Here is a 15,308-nt window from a genome sequence, read left to right as displayed (position 1 = left end):
GCAATGCTTAAGGTGCAACACAAGTCAAGCATGAGTAGAAAAGTCCATTTTACTATAAGTCTACCGAGATTTGCTGAAAGTCTGCTTAACCTTAAGCAGACAGTGCGACCAGAGGCTAAATTTGCTAAGAAGCTGCTTAGGGTTAAGCCGAACCCTAAGCAGAATGCCCAGAACGTGAATAGTGCTGCTGACTTGGATAATTTTACACCTCATTTCCTATCCACTCCTTGTCTTTTATTTACTTTTAGGGTAACTTTTAGGGACCATATAAATTCATCATTTCCTTATTTTTGAAAAGGAGGAGGAAGGGAGGAAAAACAAAAAGGAAAGAAAATTTAATAGAAAGGGAGAGGAGGCACCATTTTCTCTAGGAAGAGGAGCTGCTGCACGAGTTTGGAGCTCCAGAAACCAGAGACCTTGGTTCTTCCACCTGGGTTTTCCCATTTCAGTCCTTTTATCATGTTTTTCTTTATTCTTCCATCTATATTTCTTGTAAATACCATTATGAGTGAGTAATTTTTTTAGATTTCAGAGTTGGGAAGTATGTCTTAGATTAATTTGTGGATTTGGATTGGGTATTTCCTTATTTTATATGAATATGAGTTTTGATTCCTTCCTTGTGTGCTTGATTTACTTGCCTAATGTTGGTACCCATTGGGTATTGTGTTAATCTTTGATTGAAGGACCGAAAGGTGAAAGTCATTGATGGGTAATCATGGATTGGAACTTAAAATCACCTAGATTTAGAAATAAACTAGGACTTTAAGAGGAATTAATTATTGGTTACAAAACTTAATGGGTTTTAAAGTAATCAAATACATACGAAAGTAGGTTTGGTTATTTTAGAATACACTTTGATTTGCTTGAAAAAGATATTAAAGGGATTTAGAATCAATTTCCTTCAAACTCTATTTTTCCCTAAAATTTGGAATGCCCAAGACAAATCTCAATTAATTTATGCATAAACCCCCAACTCTGGAATCACTTTTACCATAATTAGACTTTCGTTTAAATTACCCATTGTTAATTTTAGTTTAATTGCGAGCTAGAATTAGAATTTATTTGTTTGCTCTTTACCCATTTCAATTGGATTAATCAATTTACCTTGCTCATTTACATTTACCATTTATTCATTAATCATTAGCCCAAATAATCGCTTCATTCATAGTTTAGTAATCAAACAGCAAATCCTCGTGGGAACGATACTTTATTCATCACTTTATTACTTGAGACGACCCGTATACTTGCGGATTCGCCACATCAGATGGTGTAGAGGTTGTGTGTAAGATATTGTGGGAAGACTGAGAAGAAATTAAAGGTGGATGTATTGTATATAGGCCTTCATGAACTTCAGCTATACCAATCATTCTCGAATTGCGGAGATTCTGAATGAGACAACAATGAGCATAAAAAAGAAAACAACAATGAGAAGCAGAAGTGAGTTTAGTAACTGAGATGAGGTTAAAATGAAATTGAGAAATGAAAAGAACATCAGTAAGACTAAGTTCTGCAGAAAAAAGCACAGTACCAAAAATTGTTGCTAGGACTCTAGAACCATTAGGTAAAGTAACTGACACTGGTTTAATGGATTTGTGTGTGCTAAAAAATTGCATGGAATTGGTGATATGATCTATGGCACTAGTGTTCACAATCCATTGCTGAGATTTAGAAAAACAAGATAAAGAAATGTGATTACTTGTTTGAGAAGTAAAGCATGACACAAGATTAGTGGATGAATTGGCAATAGGTGAAGTGTGGACTTGATTGGCCACATGAGGTTTGGAATAAAGTTGAGAAGATTGGAGTAAAGCTAACAAACTTTGAACTTGCTCCTGAGTCAAAACAGCACTAGAATTACCATGATTTCCCTGAGGTAAAGTGAGAGGATCATCTTGCGGAAAATTAACCGTAGCGTGAGAATCAGTTTGCTCATCAGAACTAACAACATTGCTGGCTAAGGCATTATAGTATCTTGGCTTGTATCCAGGTGGATAGCCATGTTTCTTATAACATGTCTCAATAGTATGCCTTGGTTTTCCACAAAAAGTGCAGAATCTGTTATCTCCAATAGTAGAAGACTTAGGACTGAACTTTTGAGCAAAATATGGCTTAGATCTGTTATCTGACTTGTTAGCAAAAACCTTAGGCTCAATCACACCAATTGAAACAGGACTGAGTTGCCTTTCTTGTTGAATGACTAGTGAAAAAGCCTTATTAATGGAAGGAAAAGGTTCCAGTAGCATTATTTGAGATCTAACAGTTGCAAATTGGTCATTTAACGCTTTTAGAAATCTAAGCACATAATCATGTTTTGATACTGTTTGATCTTGGTTAAAACACCACAAGAGCATGGAGTTGCGCAAGAACATTTAGGAAAAGGTCTGTAACTCATCAATTCTTCCCGAAGGATCTTCAATTCAGTGAAATAATCTGTTAACAGTTTTATCACCTTACTTAAAAGAATAAATTTCCTCTTGCAGATCTGCAATCTTAAGAATATCACCTTAAGAAAATCTCTTCTTAAGGTCTTTCCACACATCAACAGCCTTATCAAACCATAGAACACTTTGAGTAATAGATTGAGACAAGAAATGAGTAAGCCAAGAGAGTACCATTGTGTTGCATCTCTCCCAAGCAGGATATAGAGGATCTGTGCTAAGAGGAACTTGTAAAGAACCGTCAACAAACTTCAATTTGTTCTTGGATAACAAAGCCATCCTCATTGCCCGTGGCCATGAGTGGTAATTGGAGCGTGTAAGAACTGGAGATACCAGAACAAGAGCTGGATTCTCATTGGGATGAAGATAGTAAGGGTTAGATGGATCTTGTAAAGAATTTGTTCCAGTAACTGTCATGGCAGATCAAGATTTGAAGTTTCAAAGAAACAAAAACTCTGATACCATAAGAAATTTGAGAGAAAAGGAAAACAAATTTTATTTTTCTTGAACTACTCAATAACATAATGATCCTACATACATATATATATACAATATGAGTTAGCTACTGTAACTGAATCTGTACTGCCATAACGGATTTCATACACGTGACTTATCAATTTAAAGCTCTAACTGACTTGGGCGCCATCTTTGACTTTGCCTCTTTTGCTGTCATTGCTTCTTTGATCAGCTAATAATATATATTTATATTTTGCTGTGATTAAATCCATAATATAAATATATTAATGATTAAGGTCTTCCATCATAACTCAATAAGTAGAAAGCTAGAACCATTGATCTAATAATTTCATCATTATTAAGGAATCAAAATTAACGGATCATGATATGCGAATAAGAGAATTTGAGGTTATTATAAGAAAATTTTATTTTCATTAAATTATTGTGTCAATGGATTTTATATTATAAATTGAAAATTAATAATAACGTTACTAAGAAGAATAATGAAATTTATCAAATAATTTTAATTCAATTTTAATATACTCATCAATTTTAAATTTAACTAAATTAATTTCAATTCAATTTCCAAGTCCACACTACATAGTGTCATGAGCCGTTAAAGAATTGACACAATGCTAATTGACTCGGAATATTTTAAAAAAAATAAATTATATGAGCCATTATACTAAATATTAAAAAAAATAATTACATCACAAATTTAAAATAATAATAAATTATATCAGCTACTTGGTATATTAAAAATTATACTAGATATTAAAAAAAATAATTACATCTTAAATTTAAAAATATAAAATTCATTCACACATCGAGATTCAATAACTTGCCTTGAACTCTAGCGGCAGCGTCCTTCTCTCTCGACTTGGCTTGCGTTTCGCTTCTTCAAGCAACAGATTATTCTTGGAGATGGGTCGTGTTCGCACCAAGACTGTGAAGAAGTCCTCTCGCCAGGTCATTGAGAGGTACTACTCTAAAATGACCTCCACACCAACAAGAAGATCTTGGAAGAGGATGCTATCATCCCCTCAAAGCGGCTTCGTAATAAGATTGCTGGATTTTCCACCCACCTTATGACGCGTATTCAAAAGGGTCCTGTTCGTGGTATCTCTTTGAAACTGCAAGAGGAAGAGCGTGAACGTCGCATGGACTTTGTGCCAGAAGAGTCTGCCATTAAGATTGATGAGATTAAAGTTGATAAGGAGACAATTGACATGCTTGCTGCTCTTGGTATGTCAGATATTCCCGGGCTTGTTGAATTTGAACCTCAGCCTTTTGTTCCTCCCCAGGTCTTTGGTAGGGGTCAAGCTGGTGCACCTGGAAGGAGGTTCTGAAGTAATTGAGCTTTAGAGGATGTTCAAGTGTGAGAACTTCAGATGTCATTTTGTCAGTAGTTACTTTCCGTCTTTGTCCTGGATGTTATACTAAATGGATATCAGTACTCGATATTTTGAACTGGCTATTTTTAGTTGACATTGAAGTTAAAGGCTGATACTGTGGTTGATTTGATGCAAAAAAAAAAAAAAAAAAAAAAAAAAAAAATTGCCTTGAAAAATAGTCCTTCACTAAACTTCGGAAAGCTAATCCCATGCGCACATCTTACGCATTACGAGTCCTAAAAAAAAAAAAAAAAATTAGCACATCACTAGTTGACTTAACTCGTCATATTTATAAAATAGTCCTCCACTTTTCTCTTTTTCATGGAATAACTCAGAATTTGAGCTTCAATTTACAATTAAGTCCTCTGGCCATACTCGGTTCTATTTATATGCATGTGGTGTTTGCTATTGATTTTCCAGTTACCAGATAGCTAAAGTCTGGAGATAGGAAAAAAAAAGAAAGTATGGCAGAAGAAGTGAAGCTGTTGAAGAATTGGTCAAGTCCATATGGTTTGAGGGTGGTGTGGGCACTAAAACTGAAGGGGATTGAGTATGATGAAGCGTTAGAAGATCTTTCCAACAAGAGCTCTATGCTTCTGCTGTATAATCCTGTTTACAAGAAGATCCCTGTATATTTCATAATGGAAAACCCATCTGTGAATCACTTCTCATTCTTGAATACCTGGAGGAAACTTGGAAACAAACTCCATTGCTTCCTGAAGATCCTCACCAGCGAGCATTGGCTCGTTTCTGGGCTAAGTTCGGTGATGAAAAGGTAATATTATTATTTTTCCCCATTACTTTTCAATTTAGAAATTAAATTGCAACATTGAGAAATTTTCAATTATTTATTATTATTATTATTGTTATTCTAAATCACAATTACTTAAATGTTCTATTTATTTTCATGACAACCTCTTTTATAAATTTTTTCAAAATTTCTCTGAGTTTTCCTCTTAGATACAATCCTTCCAACTTTTAGCTCAAATCCAAACTTAATGTTAAAATAACATTTTCTACTTCCAGAACCTCTGTTCTTCGAGGAGGAAAATGATTAATAATTCACAGGATATCATTCTTAATGCTGGGAGCTTATGACCATCACTTGTTTAGTGGGTGGGTGGATCCAAACTCTTCCTATCAACAAAGGCGTGGAGAGTGGCGACTGGCTCTCCAAAAACATTGAATGTTTTAAAGTCTAATTCACTCTATTTTTCATTTTTTGTCTAAATTATTTAAAATTTTAATTTAACCTCAATTTATATTTTTTATATAAATGAGAATTATAAAATAATGAGCGCTGAGTTAGGACCCTCTTCTTTTCCGATCTTTCTCATATCGGGTCCCTCATCGCTTCCCGATCTCTCCCATTCTAGAACTTTTCTCTTTATCCGATCTGCCTAAGTCAAAACAATTAATTCTTCGGTTACCGATGCATCCGCTTCGGTTTCTGTATGCAATAAATGCTCAGGCCCTATATATATGCACCAGTGAAAAAAACTCCTCCACACTTCACTTCTCCTCCTTCCATTTCTCCATTTCTCTTGTTCTAGCTTCTCCGGTGACAATTTCGACTATGGTGACTACTTTTGATCTTTTTGTGACTATTTTCTTTGCCTCTCGCCTGAAAATTTACGATCCCGGCGATCGGAGAAACATGAGAACAATATCAGATGACAGTGAAGGAACCGAACTAATTTACCGATTAGGATCGAAAACGATATCGTGTCGATCTCGAATCGGTCCACCAGTATAATTGGTGGGCCGATCTTGGGCAAGAGTACTACTAATTTCAATCTTAATGTCGGTGACCGCCTCTTGAAGTTCATTTGGCTCTTCACCACATCGGGTGTCCCGACTGCAGCTCGGTTTTGGTCGATAACATCGACGATGACTCCACTCACCATCATGAGAGTCATAGTCACCCCATCTGAGCTGCACATCTATCCGATGCTTATGGCTGGCTTTCTGATCAAACACATCTTTTTGATTCAGCCACAAGATTAGGCTTTGACATAGGTCCTTACTAGGTAGGATGTAGTGCCAATCTTTAGAGATCGCCCAAATGATATAATCTGACCTTTAAAGGTTCTCTTAATGATGTAATCCGATCTCTTGAGATTGCCCAAATGATGTAATCTGACCTTTTGGAAATGAAATAAAATTTTATTTGAAGGTTATTATATAATTATTGCATTGGTTATTTTTTTGATCTTTGATGTGCATATCCAATATGATCTCTAACTAAATTGTCATTAGCCGATCTGCGGCTTTGAAAATTCACACAATCCGATAACTCTAGCTAGCCGATCTCATTTTATTCGATTTTATTATGGTGTTTCTGGAACCTTCCCGCGACGTGTCAGGAAAGCTAGTCGATTCCACTAACCGAAGCGCCGCTTGGGACTTCGCGAACATTAAATGCTCAGACGAGTATAAATAGGGGGAGGGTCAATCAGTTGCTCCCTTATGTCACTTTCAGCACTTTGCTAGCAATTTCAACATTCTCTAGTTTCTTCAAGTATTTTCGACACCGATCACATTCCGGTAAGGGTTTTAATTCTTTTCTTAGTTAAACTTCTTTTGTTTCTTTGAAAATGAGCGGCGCCGAGGGTCAGAGAGCTACGAGGCCGCCTTTTGTCCAAGTTTTGTGGACCTCAGAAGAGGGCGATATAATTAAATCGAGTGGTCAAACCAGTATGACCCTTGTTCCAGAATCGGTTTGGCTACTGCATCGAGGCAAGGGGCATCTTCGGAAGAAAACACCGATGGGACGAATTGCCTTGATTACGAGGAAACCAATCTTTAATTTATAAGTCAGGAATACAATATGCAGATCGACTCCTTTGAACTGATCAAATGCCATGGCGATCATCGAGCCAATCACTTCTTAGATGAGAGCGATCTCATCATGGTGTATGAAGAGCAACTGAAGGCCGGGCTCCATTTTCCTTTGGATGAATTTTACAAGGCTGTCCTAAAATTTCACCACGTCTCGGTAGCTCAAGTGCATCCGAACTCCTAGCGGACTCTAATAGCTTTCTGGGGCCTCTGCCGAGCTAAGGGACTGGAACCCATGGCTAAAGTCTTTGCTGAACTACATAGGCTGGCCCGAAGGAAGGATGATGAGTTCTGGTTCTTTCAGGCTAAGCCTAAATGTTCTCTCTTTACCGACCTCCCTTCTTCATTAAAGAATTGGAAGAACCGGTTCTTCATTTTGAGGAGCAAGATTCGGAACGGCTTTAAGGGTATTCCATGGAGTTGGCAACACCTGGTCGCTTTGATCCCAAAAAAGATGGCCTTAAATAAGGACGAAGACGCCGTGGTGAAAGAGTTAAAGTCTCAGGCGTCCACCCAGAAATTCTCTTGCTCAGACGCGGTGATGGCCAAACTGAAGTATTGGATGATTCGACTGATCACTGACGAAGAATACGAGCTTCAGCTCTCTGACCTCGGCCCTGGTACTACCCATATCTCTGGTCTCTGAATCTTAGCGAACTCACTGACTTTTTCTTTGAGCAGGTATGGCGGGAGGCGAAAGCGCAAAGGAGAGCCGTAAGTGAAAAAGAGAGGTCTCCCGGAAGGTACAAGAAATGAAGATCGCCGCGGCATTCCAGACGCCAAGGCGAGATTCGGGAGAAGTACCGAACTCTTCATCCCGACCTTCAGAACAAACGATCCCAGAGGTGGAGATCGCTCCTTGACAAGAAGAACCGCCACCTCTGCCTGTTCCCTCAAGTGCTGAGGAAGGACCTTCTTAACCTGCTGTAAGGACCCTTTCCCGTGGTGCCCAGTTGCTTATTCACTCTTTAGAGAAGAACAGATCAGTTCGGGGAAATCCGGGCTTGGCCAAAGTTCTGGGTGCCACCATATGCCTTCAAGATGATCGGAACAGGCTGACCTCGGATAGCCTTGATAATCTCTTGGCTCAGATGATGAGCTTGAGCGTGGAGAGCCTGGTGAACCAACACATAATCAGGGAAAAGGCTCACCTCCTGAGGCAGGAAATTCTGAAGGCGGTCCAGGACACCGCTTCCGCCTTGGCCCAACTTTCGTCCGCTCAAGACTATATCACCGAGATTGAGGGTCGAGCAAAATCTTATGAGGACAAGATAGCCAAACTAGAGCATGAACTAGAAGAAGCTCGGGCCTGCTGAATTGCCGATGTCGTTCGCCTTATTGAGGAGCTCAAAGTGAAAAAAGAGGAGGCCGTGACAAGGGAAGCTAGCGCTTATGTGAATGCACATGGCGATCTTCTGGCAGAGCTCGAAAGGCGTTATCCTGGGAAAGACTTCTCCTAGATGGTGGATCTTGCTCCTAGAGATGAAAAGGAGAGTGAGGAGGAGCCCGAGAGAGAGGGAAAGGATGAGAGGATTGATATTGTATCTGGGGAGTAGGCTGGGGGAGACCCTCCTGCCGAATGACTTGTAAACTTTATTTTGAAATGAAATGAAGTCCTTTTTGTTAAATTTCTTGATGAGATCGGAAAGTGGCCAAATTGTATGAATACTTAATTATTTTGAACGTGTTGGACAATAAACTTAAAGCAACCATTAACCTAAGTATAAAAGACCGAAAAAACATTATACATAAGCTTAAGATCAGACTAAGCCACGACCAAACACTGGGTAGAACTTTAGAAAATTAAAATTGGAAAAACTTGATTCTAATTCTTAAGGTCGGAATCACTATTAAATCAGACTGAAACCTTAACTTTATTTTGAGGAATATCTGGGACTTACAGGTAAGGAACCCGATTTTAGTATTAGCTAAATGACTTTTCCCAATATCTGCAAAGAAGAGATCGGAAGCGAGACTGGATGGTACGGAGACCTGATATTGGTTTGATCCTCTTTGATAAGAGATCGGAAAACAATCAACTAAGTGTGGGATTCGTTTATTTCACGATCGAGTCATCTGTGATCGAAGGATATCGACTGGGAGTCGATTTTTAAAGTCGATTGACCTAGATGATCGGCCAAAATATGGTGTCGACACACATCAGAAAGCCATGGCTCGGTTTAGGGTCAGATTTGGTGAAGATAAGGTAACTGTAATTAGCTCTCATCATTAATTAATATACAATTAAAGTGAAAATAATGCATTTCTTGCATTCTTTATTGTTTTCTTGATGAAGGTGTTACAGTCAATAAGATTTGGTGTTCTTTTGTGAAGGAAAGAACAACTAGAAGCAACACTTATCTGTAAAACTTGAAATATTTAGAAGAAGAATTAAGGGGAAAGAAATTCTTTGGAGGAGAGAAAATTGGACTAGTAGATCTTGCATTGGGGTGGCCTGATTATTATCTTGAAATTTATGAAGAGATGATTGGTGCAAAACTAATAGACCAGGAAAAGTTCCCACTGTTAATAGCTTGGATGCAGGAATTTTCTAATATCCCAATAATAGAAGAAAGCTGGCCACCTAGGGACAAACTTATTGTCAAGCTTACTGCTGCTCGTGAGGCTAGCCTTTCCAAGGGAGACCTAAAATAAGTTAGATTATTGTATACATCGGATGCAATGCTCTCTCATCACAAAAATTTGAGTCTTCCTTGAATTAAGAAGAATAAACCTCATATGAATGCGAGTGAGGGTACATATGATATTCACCCATTAATTTAGAGTAATACTCTTGGAGGAGGCAAAACTTTCCCTACAGAAATACTGCACAAAACATTGGCATCACCTTCTTTTGTGATGCCTATATGTGTGTTTGTGCTTGTGTTGGAGTGCGCAAGTGTGATATTTTCTATGGAGTTTAATATCTTAATATTGGGTTGGGCTTTTATTGGCCTTCAATATGAGGGTGTACTATTTAATTTTTCCGGGATCAATATATAAATGAAATTATATATTTAGTTACAGGCTTACTGCCATACTACTTTTGTTAATTTTTTTTCCTTGGAGTTGCCCTTACACTGCAAATCAGTTTACAACAAAGGCAAAAAAGATGTAGCCGATGTAGAAACACACACAGCGATATATGTAGAGAGAATTAGATTTTATGAGCTACTGGACTAAGAATTCAATGATTGAATGTATCATGAATTTCACAAGGTCAGATATCATAGTACCGCAATCATTTTCTGGGTTATAAGATATGAATTTGAGTCTCAGTCGGAACCAATTATATCAAAAATATAACTTCTCTTGGGATAAATAATTATAGTAATTTTTTTTCAATCCTATTAATAGTCAATAAAATATGTATATTAAGGTACGTTGTATTGACAAATTGAAATTACATTGCTAAGAATATGTTATTAGCAAACATTGAACAGGGTAAAAAAATGGTTGTTCGGAAAAAAATGGTTGTTGGAAGTAAATTATAAATGTTACAATTGCTCCTAGCAGTGTCTTTTCCTTCTAAGAATATCCAATGTAAGAAAAAAAAATGGTAATATTTTTATGGATTGTTTTGTTCTCCAATTAGTCTATCTTGGATTTAAGACATAAGTATGTAAAATCTACCTATTTTGTATATCTATGTCTTATGTTTGTGATGTATTGGAGATGGGCAAGAATTTTTCCAATTTATAATGGCATAAGTGGCTGAAGTGGGGAAAATCACCACAATTACCGAGATACTTGCAAAGCCTAATTAGGCATGAGATGACCTCTTAACAAATGGATGGTCCAAGAGCTGAGCAGCAGTGGGACGATCGTCTGGATTAACTTGCAGGCATTGCAGGATAAAGTCCTGTGATAAACCTGACAGAAAATCAGGAACAGGAGGTGGCTCACCCCTTCCAATCTTGTACAAAACCTGTGCAGGTTCCAAATGAGAGTATGGAGGTTTCCGAATTAACATTTCCAACACAGTGCATCCGAGACTCCATATGTCTGCTGGAAGCCCATACCCTCCTGTTCTTTTCAGGTTGACAACCTCCGGGGCCATCCAACATGGCGTTCCCTTGCAGGATTTTATGAGATTATTAAACTCAGTCACTTTTGCCAATCCAAAATCTGCAAGTTTCACAGTTCCTCCAACATTCACCAACATATTTGCACATTTGATGTCCCTATGAATTACGTTGTGCTCATGGAGGTACTTCAAGCCATGTAGTATCTGTCTAGTGTAAGCAGCCACTTGGGAATCCTTAAGATGATACCTGCTGTAAATTTCTGCAAGAGAGCCATTACTTACAAGCTCTAGAAAAATATAAAGCTTTGTTTCATCCTTGTCTGTTCCATAATATTGAACAATGTTTGGATGATTGAATTGGCTTAATAAAGCAATCTCCTGCTCTATTTGGTAAATACATTGCTTTGCTTGATTTTCTTGATTTCCTTGATCAAGCAATTGAACTTCCTAAACAGCAAAAAAGAAACCCCCGGCTGCATATCCTTCATACACTGATCCAAATGACCCGCGTCCCAAAAGCCTACCCTTTTCCCAATTTGTAATAACATGTCTCCTTCTGTCACTCTGCCAAATATTCATATTGATTGTCCAAATATTGTTAGAAGAAAATCTTTAAACTACTTGCAAGCTGCAATATAATAGAAGAAAGTATAAAGGAAAAGTAGACTTTAGTTTAGAGATAATTTCAAACAGAGCTGATATGAGAAAATTCTGCAAGCTCATAGCATAAGCAAACTGGAAGAGAATCACTTACATAATATCCATAGCTTGCTGCATTTGCCTTCAAATCATAAGGAGAAACACTGCTTCCAATTCCTTGCATCATGCAATCAAGATCTTCAAGATCTAAACAACGGAAAAAGAACTTCTTGAGGCGAATGTTACCAAAAACATCGGCAAGACCTTGAGCAAAATAAGAAACCTGTTTAGAGATTGATGTAACAAAGTGATTTTGAATGATAAGATCAGCAAACATTTTCCAATTTTTGCCATTCACAACTATGCTCTTTCCATCAGGGCAAAGTTCTGCACTCCTTTTGTACTCTGCACCTCCAATAAACCTCAGTTCTAAAGCATCAGAAACAATGGGTTTGGAAACCATCTCCATTATCTGCTTGCAGTTACTATACAGCATGGATCTGCATCCCGTGTATCTTCTAATGAAATACTCTTTCCAGCCAATTGTAAGAAAAAAACACGATCAAAGACAACACCTACCCGCACTTGATGAATCAAAGCTAATGCTATCAGCTTACCAGCTAACCGGAAATACTGAAGGTGAAAGTTCTCCAGCTTAATTGCTGCATATATTAGAAGTGTATGAGTACTAAATCCTTTCTGTAGGAATAAAAAATGTGCAATTCTAATCATATTAATTGAACCAAAAACATAATTGTATGTCAACTACATGAAGGAATAAAGAGATATCAGAGGAGAGAATCACACACATACCCCAGACCTTCAATTTAAAAAGCATTCATTTCTATCAGAACTCTATTTCAATATTATAAATGAAACTTCACTTTTTTCCAATTCAACATTAAGCTTTTAATTTGTCTCTAAACTTTATTTCTAATTATGTCACAGCATGATTATCTCTCACAATTTCAGGGACCAATGTTATAAATATAAATCTTATGGTGTCAGCAAATTCTAAATAAGCTGGGAAAACTGACGCTTTATTAATGCAAGATAGGGGATAACAAATCGTTTCTATCAGGAAAGGATCATGACACACAGCAATAAGATCCTGTTGAAGGAAACATGCATTACATTCAGCGGAAAGCTTACCGGGATTAGGATAGAGTCGTGCAGGATCATTTGGACATGCAATAAAAAGGGCATTTTGTGGATTGAATATAGCCTGGCACATTGAGAGAAACCACTTCTCCGTCAAATAACCCAGTCCTGCTGCACTCTCTTCTTGTACCCTGAGTTGTGAAAACAAATCATTAGGCAGCACCTGATGGCCTTCAACATGAGCTTCCATGTTGAGGAACTTGTCAATTACTATCTTGAGCGATCTTTGGAAATCTTCATTTGCCTTGGGAATCATCTGCCTGGCCAAATGCCTCCTAAATTCAAAGCCATAATCATTCTTATGCTCTAGAAGCCACCTAATATCATCTGTTGGCTTCAAATATTTAACAAGCAGCACACATAGTGAAAACTCTCTCTGCCATAAAGACATCCACAATTCTTCTTCTGCGACGTCATAAAGTTCACTGATTTTGTGCAATTCTTCCAAAATGGCAAGATGCTGAAACCATCCATTCCAGACTGTAACATCTTCCCATGTTGTGTTTAAAGGAAAACAGCTCTGCATCTTAAGAAGGCATTCATCCATCTTTCTCAACAATTTATTAAATGTAGCATAAAGAAACCCAAATGCTTCCACATAATCCCTGTTGAGAATGGGATCAGAACTAGGACCTCTCTTAATGACAGTAAACAAAGGGAGCAAAAAAGCCTTGAAGTCACAAACATCACCAAAAAAGGGCCCTGAACTCCAGGGAGATTCTGTACTGGAAACCAAATCTTCACACAATCTATTCCCCAGCTCACCAACAAAAGAGAAAATCTCCTTTATCAAACAGCTGGCTCCCTTGGTATCCTCCCCATACAACAACCAACTAGCAATATCCATGTTTTTCAGCAACAACCCAAGAGTACTCCGGCAAGAGAGATACAGGGAATCCTCATGAGACACCCTTCTGAGCAACTTACAAAACTCTAACACCAAAATGCACATTCGTTACGCCAATCTTTCGCCAATACTATTCTACTCAACTTCAGAATATGCATAATCATTCCAAAAGCAAAGACTTTGTCCACTTGATATGGCGACAAATAAAGCGAGACCAACAGTTCTGGAAGAAAGGACAGCCGAATTACCTCTAAATAACATTTGTTCTCTGTTGGGATCATTGAGAAGAACTCATTCATGCAATTCTCGATCTGGGTATACGATGAAGGCACGTATTTCCTGTAAAAGCAGCGATAAATCACTGAAATCATTTCATCAACAATTTGCCAAGGCCGTAGATGCGTTGGGCTCACCAAGTGGAGGCGTCTAGTGTTTTGAATTGAACCATCCATGATCGTCTTCTCCCATTCTAGCTGCTTCCCAATACGAAATAACCTTAATCAGATAGATGAAATTCTGATTATGGCTTGGATTTTCTGATTAAGAGAATTCATAGTATCGGTCCATTTCTTTTGAATTTCTTGGGTTTCATCACGAGAGATCAAATTGCTGATAAACATGCACTGGGCTGTACGACGTGAACTGAATTTCCAGTCCATTTTCCAGCAAAATGAAAGCAAATTTGCAGAGACGTAGATGACATTATTATAGTGAATTCGTTAGGAGGAGTGACCCCATTTTGAGCTGTATGAGTAGGTCTAACCGACCAGGCATACTAGTCGGTAGCGGATATGATTTCCCAGTTTCTCGAAGGTGCTGGACTGGCGTTGCCATTTTCCGTGGTGGCCGGTGCAAAATTAAGTTGTAACTTTCTAACTAGCTAAACTGAAATAAATATTTGGCGGACAAAATACTATTTTTTTATAAATAAAATAGTTTTATTTATTTATTATTTTTAATTAAAATAAAATTATTATAAAATAAAAAATTATGTAATATTAAAATTATTATTTTTAATATATTATCATTAAAAAATTAAAAATAATATTTTAATATTGTTTGCTAAATATTAATCCTATTTAACTTTAATTAAAAAATTATTTCCTTATTCAGCTCAAAAATTAATTTTAAATTTATTTATCACTAGACTTATTTATTTATTTTTTCCCAATCAAATGCTAAGAAGCTGCGTCCTTCACACTCTATTTGGATAATTTATAAGAGGGAAAGGAAAATAACATATAGAAAAATATTTTCTTTTCTCATTTATTTTGTGTTTGAATGAAAGGAAAATAAATTTATTTTTTCTTATTTGAGAAGAAAATGAGTGAAGCAAAAAAATTAAAATTACTATTTTATCCTTACTTTATAAAGTATATTTACCATTTTACTTAATAAAGACAAACAAAAAAAAATTAAATAAATGCTATATATATAATTGCAAAAATTTTAATGCACAATTCCTCTATTTTTATTATTTTCTATTCAAATTAATGAGAAAATAA

General features: G+C 37.0%; 3 pseudogenes; 2 read left to right on the top strand and 1 right to left on the bottom strand.

The window, feature by feature from the left end:
* The first annotated feature begins 3,750 nt into the window (after positions 1–3,750).
* LOC131173112 (40S ribosomal protein S17-3-like) lies at positions 3,751–4,422 on the top strand (annotated as a pseudogene).
* Positions 4,423–4,569: 147 nt separating this feature from the next.
* LOC131173111 (probable glutathione S-transferase) lies at positions 4,570–9,784 on the top strand (annotated as a pseudogene).
* An 801-nt stretch (positions 9,785–10,585) lies between these two features.
* LOC131168975 (E3 ubiquitin-protein ligase UPL5-like) lies at positions 10,586–14,640 on the bottom strand (annotated as a pseudogene).
* Positions 14,641–15,308: the final 668 nt, after the last annotated feature.

The sequence above is a fragment of the Hevea brasiliensis genome, chromosome 14 (genome assembly GCF_030052815.1).
Source record: "Hevea brasiliensis isolate MT/VB/25A 57/8 chromosome 14, ASM3005281v1, whole genome shotgun sequence".
NCBI lineage: Eukaryota > Viridiplantae > Streptophyta > Magnoliopsida > Malpighiales > Euphorbiaceae > Hevea > Hevea brasiliensis.
This window is presented reverse-complemented; position numbering and strand designations above follow the sequence as displayed.